Raw genomic sequence first — 12,050 nt, 5'->3', positions numbered from 1 at the left:
TTTCTAGATAAAGCCATTTAAAATCCAGTATTGCTGACTTCGGAGGAAGCAGTTACAATAAGCGGGCCGTGCCTGTCCTATATACGCAAGTGTTTTCCAAGCAGGAAATACCATCATCGGTGCTTATTCCAGCACGCGCTGCCGTAGTGCGTAAACGAGTAAAACTACGAATTATGAGCAAAAGCAGACAATCTTTAAGATAAGGACAGCCCACCTTGCGTTTTATGCCTAGAAAACGACCGCAATTGTCTGCGCACAGCTGTATAAACAACCTTAGCGTGGGGCTGCAGTTCTCGTAATCGTCGCATTCTTGGGGGCTTTGCGCAGGCAGAGTAAATGCTAAATGATCTACCATTCCCTTGAAGCACTCATGTGGGCGGTGGCGACTATTCATTCCTGCGGACAGTGAAATGTTTCAGTCGCGTTGGGTTTTTTCCAGGAGCTTGGTTCGGAAAACCGGTCCTACGAGCCGGAACAATTGTATATTCGACTTGCGCACACACAAACGCAGCGTTGAAACAATCGCTATCGGCAATTTTCTCAGTTACTTTCAAGCCGGAAGATACTCTAGCGCCAGGCTGTGATAATGTGAGTTTTATTATCGAGCCGACGAATAACTGCCAAGAACTTGGCAGCCAGCGACAGAAGGCCATGCCCCTCATGGTGCACTTCGGAGAAGGCATGCACGGCACGTGCCGAGTTTCACATACGGGAGCACTTGACTACTCAAAGGAGACCACACAATAGCACGCGAATAACGTGCTTCTAATTGCAAATAATAAAGCACGGGTCCATCGATTTATTTTTCCTCAACAATCGCAAAACAGGCGCCACAGCAAGTCCGCTTTCCCAAGGATCACTATGCTCGAGTACTAAGCTGAAGGCTTCTGAAAAGAAAACACGGAAAATGCATTTTATTTCGCTAAGCCCCCCAAGGAAACTTTTCGGGCAACCGACGACAAAGGCGTGCGTGCAAGCACCTCAAAGCAGCCAACAGCGCGCAGCCGACGACATGGGGCGGCTATGCCAGCAAAGACTTCGCAGAAGACCAGACATCACTTCGCAAAACAAAAGAAAAATTTGTTTTAAAAATATCTACGGCATTGTCAATTCAAACTTCGGGGAACTGCAATTTGACCTGTTGTGAATGAAACGCAATAATCAGGGTATGCGAGACAATGGACTGCGATAGCCCCTTAAAGCTGAGCACAATGAACCATGCTATGGAAAGAGAAACGAGATGTAAGGTTAAGAGACCGCAAGCGGGCAGAGTGAATGACTGAACAAACGCGGGTTAGTGACATCCTAGTTGAAATCAAGGGGAAGAAATGGGCTTGGGCAGGGCATGCAATGCGAAGGCGAGATAACCGCTGGTCCTTAAGGGTAACGGAGTGGATGCCCAGAGAAGGCAAGCGTAGCAGGGGTCAGTAGAAAGTGAGGTGGGCGGATGGTGTTAATAAGCTTGTGGGGATACGGCAGCCCCAGCTGGCAAAGGAGGGGGTTGATTGGAAAGATGCGGGAGAAACCCTAGCCCTGCCATGGGCCTAATCAGGCCGATGATGAAGATGAAAGGCGGAGAATTTTTCCGAGATGTGAAGAAGCTGTTTACTTCGAATTCGTCTGTCAATTGCGCAGGCTGACATGTGCAGCTTAACGCTGTTCTCTTTCAGCTTTTCAACAGCGAATCCAAAAATAAAAACGCTAAAACCAATGGCTATGTAGTATAGTGGAAGGAGTTCCTAGTCACATTTCCTAGGAAGGAACGATATTCCGGATTTTGATACCCACTGTAGCTCAGAGACATGTATTAATTATGATAGCTTGGGAAAGACTTAAGCGCGGCGTTGAATTACTTGTGTTTCCTTGCCCAACAACATCGAACACTAAAGAGGATATATGCTGATCAGAATTCTTATCATACGAAGAAATAATTAGTTAGGTATATGGGGTTTTATGGCGCATAAGCAACTATGGCTATCATGCGCCAAACACAAATACGAAGAAATAAAACCCTGAACGTAACTACAAATGCTGCCACGTAGCATGCACGTGTTCTGCATGCTACGTGATGCATTTACTCGATATGCCACGCTGCAGGCAAAGTAGCCGGACTTCACAGAAGCTCGGTAGAAGAAAAGACTATTGAAAGTAGGCGCGCGCTTGGCCAATATATGAAATTTGAACACATGTATAAATGAACTGCATATTTTAATTCGGAAATAAGCCCAAAAAGATCGCGCATATGAAAGCAGCGAACCGCAATGATTGCGCATTTGCATTTATCCTAAGACTGTTTTTAATGCGGCATAATTGCTGCCATTTGCTAAAAACTTTATAAATTTCTCCTTGACAACTGCAATTTTTTTATGGCTGCTTCAGAAGAATTGGTCACGTGGTCGATCAATCAGGGGCCATATCACACTGTAATAATTATATGATGTCTTCGTTATGGTTTAGTTTCACATGGAGGGGTCTAAATCTGTATATAAGAAGCCACGTCGAACGTGAATCGCAGCTTCCGAACAGCTGTGCTCGGAAAGAGTGCTGTTTGTTGAAGGTAAGTGCGACTGGATTTTGCTTTTCATTCAGTGGTTTGATACGAATGTCTGCGTCGAGATTTTGTTTGCATTCGCTAAAGGCACAGTGCGGACGACATAGAATAATGAAAAAAAAAAACTTCCTAATAATGAGAAACTGGCTCCGAGTGCCCGGCGTTCGCTCACCCTACGTTTTTCGCTATATGATTCCCTGATGTAATTATATATTGCTGTGCCCGAGAATATACTACCACCTGGACTCCCTTCAAGTTGGTATTTATCATCGCTTAGCAAACGCATAACCCTTCAGAAACGCTAAGAAGCCTCGGTTGCGCAGACATCTCCATTGTGGCCAGCCGGCTTTCACGCTGACCGGTGGTCATCAGTGATTCCGCGCAGACCCCGCAACGAACTTTTCTCTGCCGTCTCTGCCGGTGGCTCGCAGTTCCTGGAATGGCTGCAGCTTCTCCCTGTAGCTCAAAGGACTGGAGAACCTTAAAGTCAGAAATCTTGTTTTCTACGGGCAGCAGTTAATCGACCTGCCCGCTGCTGCTGGATTTCCAGTTCTCCTTTGCTGTTCTGCGCAGGCTACCGGGCGCGATGCAGCCGCTCGTACCCTCGACCTTGGCATTCATTTCGTTGCCCTGTATCACTTCCTTCTTATATAATATCTCTATTACATTCTACACGCAATATTCTCTGTTCTGTGGGATCTGCAGTCCATTATTTCTTCCTTCTACTTTCCGCTTCTTTTTCCACTCTTTTCTCTTTCCAGAATGTACTCGCAGAACGACACCGACATTAGGCCTATTATTTGTTCTGAAGCGAAAACACATGCAGAATCGGTTAAAACGAGTGCCTTAGCGACTTCTAAGGCGACACGACTGTGGTGACCATTCATGTAGATCGCGCAGGCTTTCCCGCTCTGTGTGTCAGCAGTGCTCAGTATATTCAAAACGTTCGAGGCATTACAGGAGCGTATGGTGAGTAAGTTCCCAAGCAGCGCAAATAATTGGCTCAATATTTTAAATGACTCGCTTCACTCTAGTTCTTTGTAGAACCGGCCGTTGCCAATACATTTCCAATATTGGGCCGATGAGCTGTGATGCTGGGGTTGGCTCGCCATCCCGCCCTCTCGTGGGTTCGCTTGCAAAAAAGGACAGGAATGTCCAGTAAAGGAAGCTGAGGACGGGGGGGTGGGGGAGGGGGCGAAACCTGTTTTCTACCGTTTAAAAAGTGTACCGGCATTCTTGGGCGGCGGGGTTTTTTCTCGCTCGTCGTTTGTTGCCGTGCGTGCGCTCGGCTGGTCTTGCAAGGGTTTTGGTGCAGTTTTCGTCTGCGCTGGCCCATCTGCGCTTCATTGTTATGCATGAATTAATCGATGCCTACATTCCAACTATAAACATTAGCGAGCGTAGTTCCTCGCATTGGTTTAATTCTTCACTTATGTCTCTCAAAAACAAGAAGAATGTCAATTCCGAGCGGCCATACTTACTAACAGTCCAGAGCCACGGCACAAATGCCGCGCTACGTACAAAATTATATAACTCAAAAATTACTATATCTATACGCTCATTTTATGAAACCATCCTGCCTAATTTACTTCGAACTTACAAAAAGCAATGCTGGAAAACAATTAATTCCGAACAGAAAGTCAAATCAGTTTCACTAATGGATCAGGCAAAACCAGCCTGTCTCCTGTGGAGAGGTAGTGGAAATACTCCATCTAGCCGTTTCTTCCATTTTCCCAATAGAACCGGACGATAACCTCCTGCACATTTCCTCGCATAACCATCTCATCATGCTAGATATCACATTTTTCTCCCAAAGAATCTTCAAGCTAATCGAATCTTTAAATTGACTTTATCGGCTGGCGTCGACAGCATCATTGCTAAAGTTCTCAAAAACACCAAGGAAATCGTTATTGCTATTTTCTACCACATTTTTGAGCAGCCATAGATATCCGGCATCGTTTCTCACGATTCGAAAGGGGGTACGATTGTTCCGGTTCCTAAGCCAAGTTCTGCAAACTACCGGCCTATATCATTAGCGAGTGTAGGTTCCAAAATTATGGAGAACGTTATTAAAGCGAAAGCAATTCTAGGCTATGCCGGCAGGGCAGCCACCAAGACGTGTCCGCCGCAGTTTTGACGCTCTCAGAAGGGGTAACATGAAACGAGTGATTGTTATCGAAAGAGGATGATGTGAGGATTATGTCGATACCATGGTTAGTTAATTAATTACAGCCAAAAATATTAAAATAGAGCGGACGTCGATTAAGTGAGTGGACGGGAAAACAGCCGTGGACGGCAAAATAATGAAAACATAGGTAAAAAAGTGAAAGTAAAGGTTGAAACGAATTGATATGCATTTTATGAGTGATAATCAATTGAACAAAAAGTTTCATTGACGATGATTTATTATCCAACCAATTATCAGCAGAAACCATTGGAGTGTTGAATAGGCTGTACGGGGATATAGCAACTGGGCAGGATAGCAACCACGGCCCCAAATTTGAAAAACTAAAATGGTTTATTAAGATTACAGCCAATTACTTAATAAACTAAAATGGTTTATTAAGATAAAATAAGGTATAATAAAAAAAAATTGGGGACTTGGTGACTTTACCGTTAATTTACTGTATACCCGTCCAACCCACTCAACCATCCAATGGTTTATGGTGACAATTTCTTGACTAATTAATCTATGCAAATAAAACTTTCTTGGATTAATTATCACTTATCAATTATATTTCATTTCATTTCAGACTTCACACTTTCACTCGTTTGCCTATTTTCTTACTATTTTCCCGTCTGCTGCTGTTTTTCCAACTACTCACTACATTTACATCAGTGCTATTTCACTTTTTTTTTCACGCATTTTGACATTTTTGACTCTAGTCAATTAAGCGATCATGCTATCGACATTTCTTTTTGCCCAGCGTCATCCTCCTTCGATTGCAACCATTCGTCTGATGCTAACTCTTGTGAGTACAGCCACCCACAGCCTTAACACGAATGACAGAATGCATGGCCTGGACTGCCGTCAGCGCCGTGAATCGAAAGTCATCGGGTGCGAGATAATACACTCGGTATGTTTACGGTGGCTGACGATAGCTGGTGCGAACCGCGGCAGCTTAGCGCGCAATTTCTGGCTCTTTCGATAACAAAACTGGAAAGAACGTTGCGGGGGCCGCAGCTGCGAGCAAAATGCGCAGGAATGCACCTGTGACGAGCGCACGGTCTTCGCGGCAATCAGGTGGAAGCGAAAAAGCAGTCAAAGCGTGAGGCGCACCAGCTATCACCAGCCGCCCTAAACATGCCGAGAGCATTATCTCGCACCCGATGACTATCGCTTCGTAGCGCTGACAGCAGTCCAGGCCACGCATTCCGTCAATCGTTTCAAGTCTGTGGGCGGCTGTACGTCATAACTGCTACTGACACATTCTGCGAACACGCTTGAGTGACACGACTTAGCCGACTTAGCCTAGAAAAGCTTTCGCTATAAAACTGAGCGGAGAACTTTTTAGCCGAAGTTCGACAAAGCTAGAAAAGCAACATCGGTGGCGTTATTAGATAACGACGTTCGCAATTTACTAACCAGGCCAATTTCACAAGGATCGCGTGCCAGAACCTGTTCGTGCGATTTCCACAGGCAAGTCTCAAGCGTTTTAGTAACAATGCTCCAGCCAAAACAACTGCCTCATACTTTCTCGAAGGGATCATGCAGATAAATTGGTTCCTATTGTACGTCCAGCACTCACTTTGCTGTGGCGCTTCTTACGCGATGTATAATTGCTATTTAAAATCTCCCTCCAATTCCATCCCTGCCTTGTGGCTGCTTGTTTTGTGCTGCTGGAGCAATGAATGAAGGGGCTTGATTTAGCTGCGGCGAAAAAAAATGTTTTAATACCTCACTCAGAAAAACTTGTCTTAGTCACACTAACTTGGACTATACTAATTTGAGCCTACCATAGACTGCTTGGTGCGCACGCCTGGGCGAAAGGTCATGCTCTCGGCTCATTTTACTCGTCGTCGTTCGATTAAGCAGCGGGGTCGGAGCCGCGCCTCCAGTCCGTGGCGATTTCGATATCAGAATGATATTGTCACGTTGTAGTGACGGCAGTCCAGTGGTCAGGAAGACACCAGCCAGTCTTGGAAACGAAGCTCTTTATTTGGGCTGACTTGCGCCCGCAAAATAACTGAATCACTCGGCGGCGGCGTAAGCAACAAACGTGCTCGTCGGTCGTCGAACTACGAATGTCCGCCGCTCGCGGCATCGCTCAATTTAAAGGCGGCAAGGAAACTTCCAGATAACAGGACAAGATCATCTACATTAATCTAGAAAAACCTAGATGCAGCCTTTCATGGCTGCGATCAATCCAGATTAGTCTGATCGCTTCTCGCGTCATGAACAAAAGTGATAACAACCCTTTCCTGCAGCCTTGAGCGTGAACGAACAAACACTACAATGATACGTGGCAATATAGTCATCACTTGCACTGTCACTTCCTAGGCTGCAACCTTCGATTTGTTTCGTATTTACATCACGGCAACTCTGAGCTACCAGGCGTGACAGCTGAACCAATGCCAACAAAGTGCGACGGGAGCCGACAGCTGATGATGATGATATCACCTTTATTTTCCACCAGATAAGGAGGCCCTTGCTCCCCATCCCCGGCACGCAGGCCTTGGTTACTGGGGCCGCTACTTCCGCGATTAGAAGCAGGCGATGTCTTGACTCCTCGACGCTTATTCCGCCAGGCGGATGGCTTGTTGCTATGGAGCAGGGGCCTCGTTCCGCAGCAGGGCTTCCCAGGTTTCTGTACAATTTATATTTGCTTTAGCCCCTGGGGAGCTAGCGCATTCCGAGATTATATGGTCGAGGGTCCCTCTCGCCCCACAGTGCTTGCACTTATAGTTTTGTTGCTCATCTCTCTGAACATGATATGCCCAGACCGGGTTTACGAAGTTCCCAGCTTGGAGGCGCCGCTCTGCGATTGCCTCTCTATTGTTTACACTTTTATCCGATGGTGGCACCAGTTTCCTCTGTAACCTATAATTTTCAACAATGTCCGTATAATTTTGCAGACACTCGTCTATGTTCCGGCAGTCGGGCGGCTCCACACCTGCCCGGAAGTAGAGAGATGGGGCTAACTCGTGGGCCGCGTCGTTGCCAGGAACGGACGCGAGTGCAGGAGTCCAAGTTAGGCTAATTTTTCGCTTTAGCCATCTTTGGCCAGAATCCTGGCCGCTTCCGGCGAGATCGTACCCTTTAGAAATTTATGGATGGCCGTTTTGCTATCGCTAATTATAAAATTGGCTTCCGTTCCACCGCAAGCGAGTGCTATCGCAACTTCTTGAGCTGTTCCTGCGCTGCGGAGTCTAATGGTGGCTGCCGATACGGGGGCACCGCGGCCGTCGGCCACCCAGGCGACCGCCGCACCCGACTTCCCACTTGCCGCGTCCACGTACGCAACTGACTTGCTGTCCATCGGATCGAAGGGTCTGGTCAGTGCTTCTGCTCTCTTCTCCCTCCTTTCAGTGTTGAATATGGGATGCATGTTACGAGGGAATGGGGGAATGATTAGATTTTCTCGGCAGTCCTGCGGAATGCTCGATTCGGCTCGTGGTGCCCTATCTGTTTGCAGGCCTTCCATTTCAGGGATGGCTCTGCCTGTGGTTGTTCGGCTGTGAGACGCGTGACATCAAACACCCATGTCGTCTCCGCGGCCGACCATTGGCGCGCGAGCACAAAACCTACAAATTAATTTTATTCGAAAAAAAATACATGACATATAGAGTGCAGCATGAGATAACCGCACTTTCTGAATCCAATTTCAGCAATTTCACCGAAATTTGCAATTTAATGCAGTTTCCCTTCAACGGGTCTTGCTTAATCTCGCTGTATAACGTGGTAGCCGTCTTTGGAATTGTTAAATCCATGTGACCGGAACATTCTTGGCTAGTTGAGTAAATTTACTTTGTGGTGTGCAAAAATTTACAAAACATAGAATGAAAAAAATCTGAAAACTGCCTCTTACGCTCTGTGTTTATATCCATTTTGAGCAATTACAGAGATCATTATTTGTAATATTAGTTTTCGTTTTGCGTGTGAAGAAATTATTACGAACACGATTGCGTTCTTGCATGTCGTCAAACAATGTGTACAACCTCCTTTGGTCCGCTCTCTTTTCAACATCGAGAATCTTTTGCTGTACATTCCATCCGAACACACATCTTCAAGAATAGCACGCGTTGAGCTACGTGCCCACGGAGGTCACCGAATGATGTTTTTTTATCAAATTTTGAAGCGCCGCCGCGGTGGCTCAGCGGTTATGGTGCTCGGCTGCTGACCCAAAAGACGCGGGTTCGATCCCAGCCGCGGCGGCTAGAATTTCTTTGGAGGAGAAATTCTAGACGCCCGCGTACTGTGCGATGACAGTGCACGTTAAAGAACCCCAGGTGGTCGAAATTTCCGGAGCCCTCCACTACGGCGTCTCTCATAGCCTTAGTCGCTTTGGGACGTTAAAGCCCATAAACCAACCAACCAACCAATCAAATTTTGAAGCAGCTGCTAAGGTCAAGTTCGGCGATTTGTAAAGAATCGATCGATTGAATGGTTACACGTCTCTAACACGCGATTAAGCCACATCTCTTGAATTCTTTTATTCTGGTGATATGCTGCGGCAGAGAATTTAAGAGGGAAATGCATATATTTACAGTTACAGATGCCTCTATGTTTCCGTCACACTAGCACTGTAAGTAGCACTTCTCTCCTAGCCCTTGACAGTCATAAAGGCAGCCTTGTTATAAGAAAAGTGGCTGTAGATTTGTTAGACTTGTTATACGATTACCATGTACCAAAAGGCGAGACCTGCTCATGTGTTTTATGTAGTCGTCAAAGCAATGCGAGCAGTTAGGAGGAAGAGGAAGGTCGCTGTCTCATGACGTTACTGAGTTGGGAGTGTTAGCATGGTACGGTGCCACGCTGCCGTGGTACGCGATAGTGCGGTAACCTTGCGGTAACCATTGCAACCACCCATGTGTTGCGCAGAATTTTTCACGCCGATGGCGAATCCTATGAACGAGCCTTTACCAGTTAGAGCTGCGGAACACCATGGTTTTCCCGGCGTAATGTTGGTCTCGGTATTATATAAACTATTCAAAATGGTGATATAGATCGATTTAGGTTTCACTCGCCTAAGAATGTCGAAACAAGCAGCACTAATTCAACGCGTTCGCGGCCTCTCTCACCGCGTGAAGATAGCTACGGCACGACACTCTGCTGCTATTTTATTATAATTTTAAATTTAGGCCGCCTGTGTGCTTTTATTGAAAAGTCAGGAATGTGGGGTGAACAGTGGCATTGTCCAGAGCCAGGCATTTCCCATGCTCTATATTTTGTTTCAATTTGCTGTGTATGATGATCTGGTCACTTTCAGCAAATATTGTATAATGAAGGCTAGAAGTTTTGTTAATATTCGGAGAGGACCACAAAAAAGGGTACTCTTATTCCGACGACACTTTCGCTTTCATACAATCACTCAAGAGGAGATTGCTTTTTCACGTCAGCTGTAAGTGTACACAAATGCTGCGCGAAATCCATTAGCTTATAAAAGGCAGAAGGGCTCGAAAAAACTGTTGCATACATACGCGTATGTGAGCAAGTCCTCTCTTAAACTGGCTAACGAAGATATACCACACCTGTCCCAAAGATAACTGTAATTTTTGCTACGTTTCACACGCGTAGCAATTTTCGTTTCTTTCTTTTTTACCTTCACGTCCAGATTCCTTTGCTCGACCTTTTATATTCTCTGATTTTTCATAACTCGCTCAGTTTTAGTCAATGGCAATTACTGTCGCTTCATTCTTGTATCTAAGTTTCTCGTTTGGCTGTGTATTATGAACTAAATTCATAATTATAGCTAAAATAAAAGCTACCGTCCTGATGTTCTACTCTTGCTCTGTAATGAAAAAATGAATCGTTTTTTGTTTCCTAGGTGCCTTCGCCTAAAGATAAAAGATACATGGAGTCCTGGGCAAGGATGAAGTGGCAGGCGGCTCTTTTTATTTTCTTAAGTGCACCTTGCTTCTTCTGCGTGGAGGGGAACCAGAATCCAACAAAGGTACGTTCGTCCATATGCTGTGTGAGGACTAATATTTGCTACATAGACGTTCTGATGCTTATTGAATTTGTGTTCACAACAAAAAATTGGAAGAGGAAGTCGAGAGGATCATTTTCTATTCACATAGAAAAGAAAACGTTTTAAGTTTCTCGCAATCATCTTTTGCACTGGAGGTACACGTACAAAGCAGGCAGGTGCTCAACACTTTGCTCTCATGCGTCAATCTCTATTGTACACTCAGCCTTTTTTTTTTCCAGTGCTGCGCTAGCATACACTATCTTGCGAAGCATGCGTAGCGGCAGTTCAGTCATGTGCGCCAGCCTTGCGTGGGCGGCAAGGCTGTACATGAGGAATGGCGTACACAATAGATTAGTGTATTTTGGTTCAAGGCAGCTGCTTCGTGTTTGGTGCGATTATCGTGAACAGTTCAATAGAGTAAATTGCTGGGCTAGTTGGGTCATAATACGCAAAGGTCGAACCAGCGACACAGACGCAGGAAAAGCGCAAGGAGGCACACACACAACACCGCTGGAATTATAACTCATTTGTTCCGAGGATTCAAGCCACATTTATCCATACTTCCTTCGCAAGCGCATAATTTGGACAAAGTTAGGGAATATTTTACGGAAATAAAAACTTAATCTACTTTCCAGTAATTATGACTCAATTGTCACTTACACATATCTGCTTGTGTTTCCTGGTTAAGAACGCTTCCAGCATCTCGCGCTTACATCTTGGTTTCCCTCGACCAATAATACTGACCAGGTGAAACCCAGGGGAACAGTGGCAGTTTTTGACATGAAAAGCTAAACTGCTTCCAGTGCATGAGCACAAAGTTGCTCTGGGCTGCCTTAAACGTTCATTTATGGATGCTCCAGTTTGCCCAGTGTTTTGTCGCACTGCCTTAAATGTGGCACTCCGCCGTTAGAAGTTTGCCATCTCTTCGGTTCTCTACTGCCTTCTCCAGGCCACTGGAAGTGTGTCTGCAAGATTCTCAAGTCGTAGCTTTACCGGCAGTTCAGATGTTTGCCAGATTGGCTGTGGTACTTCCGCACTCAGTTCGGGCATCCCTGGACGGCTGCTTCAAGCAAGCATCAGGAGCATCATCGCCTGGCAACTTTAATTACTGAAGCTTACTGGAAAGATTTTCGGCCAGGTCTGCCCAAGAAGGAGACAGAATGCAACTGGCACTTCTGAAACGTAATTTGATGGAGCTTCTCTTCCGTCAGAATATTACAACCTCCTGGAAATGTGTTCTAAATACTATATATTGACACGGCCCCGCAGGCATGAACTTCTGTCAGCGGCGAACAGAGTGGCTGCTAAGGCCCCTTCTGAGGAGAAGAGACACTGCCTCTCGGAGCGAGTTAATTGTGTTTTGAGGT

Source organism: Amblyomma mixtum, chromosome 4 (genome assembly GCF_055824585.1).
Source record: "Amblyomma mixtum isolate Tamu chromosome 4, ASM5582458v1, whole genome shotgun sequence".
In the NCBI taxonomy this organism is placed as follows: domain Eukaryota; kingdom Metazoa; phylum Arthropoda; class Arachnida; order Ixodida; family Ixodidae; genus Amblyomma; species Amblyomma mixtum.
This window is presented reverse-complemented; position numbering follows the sequence as displayed.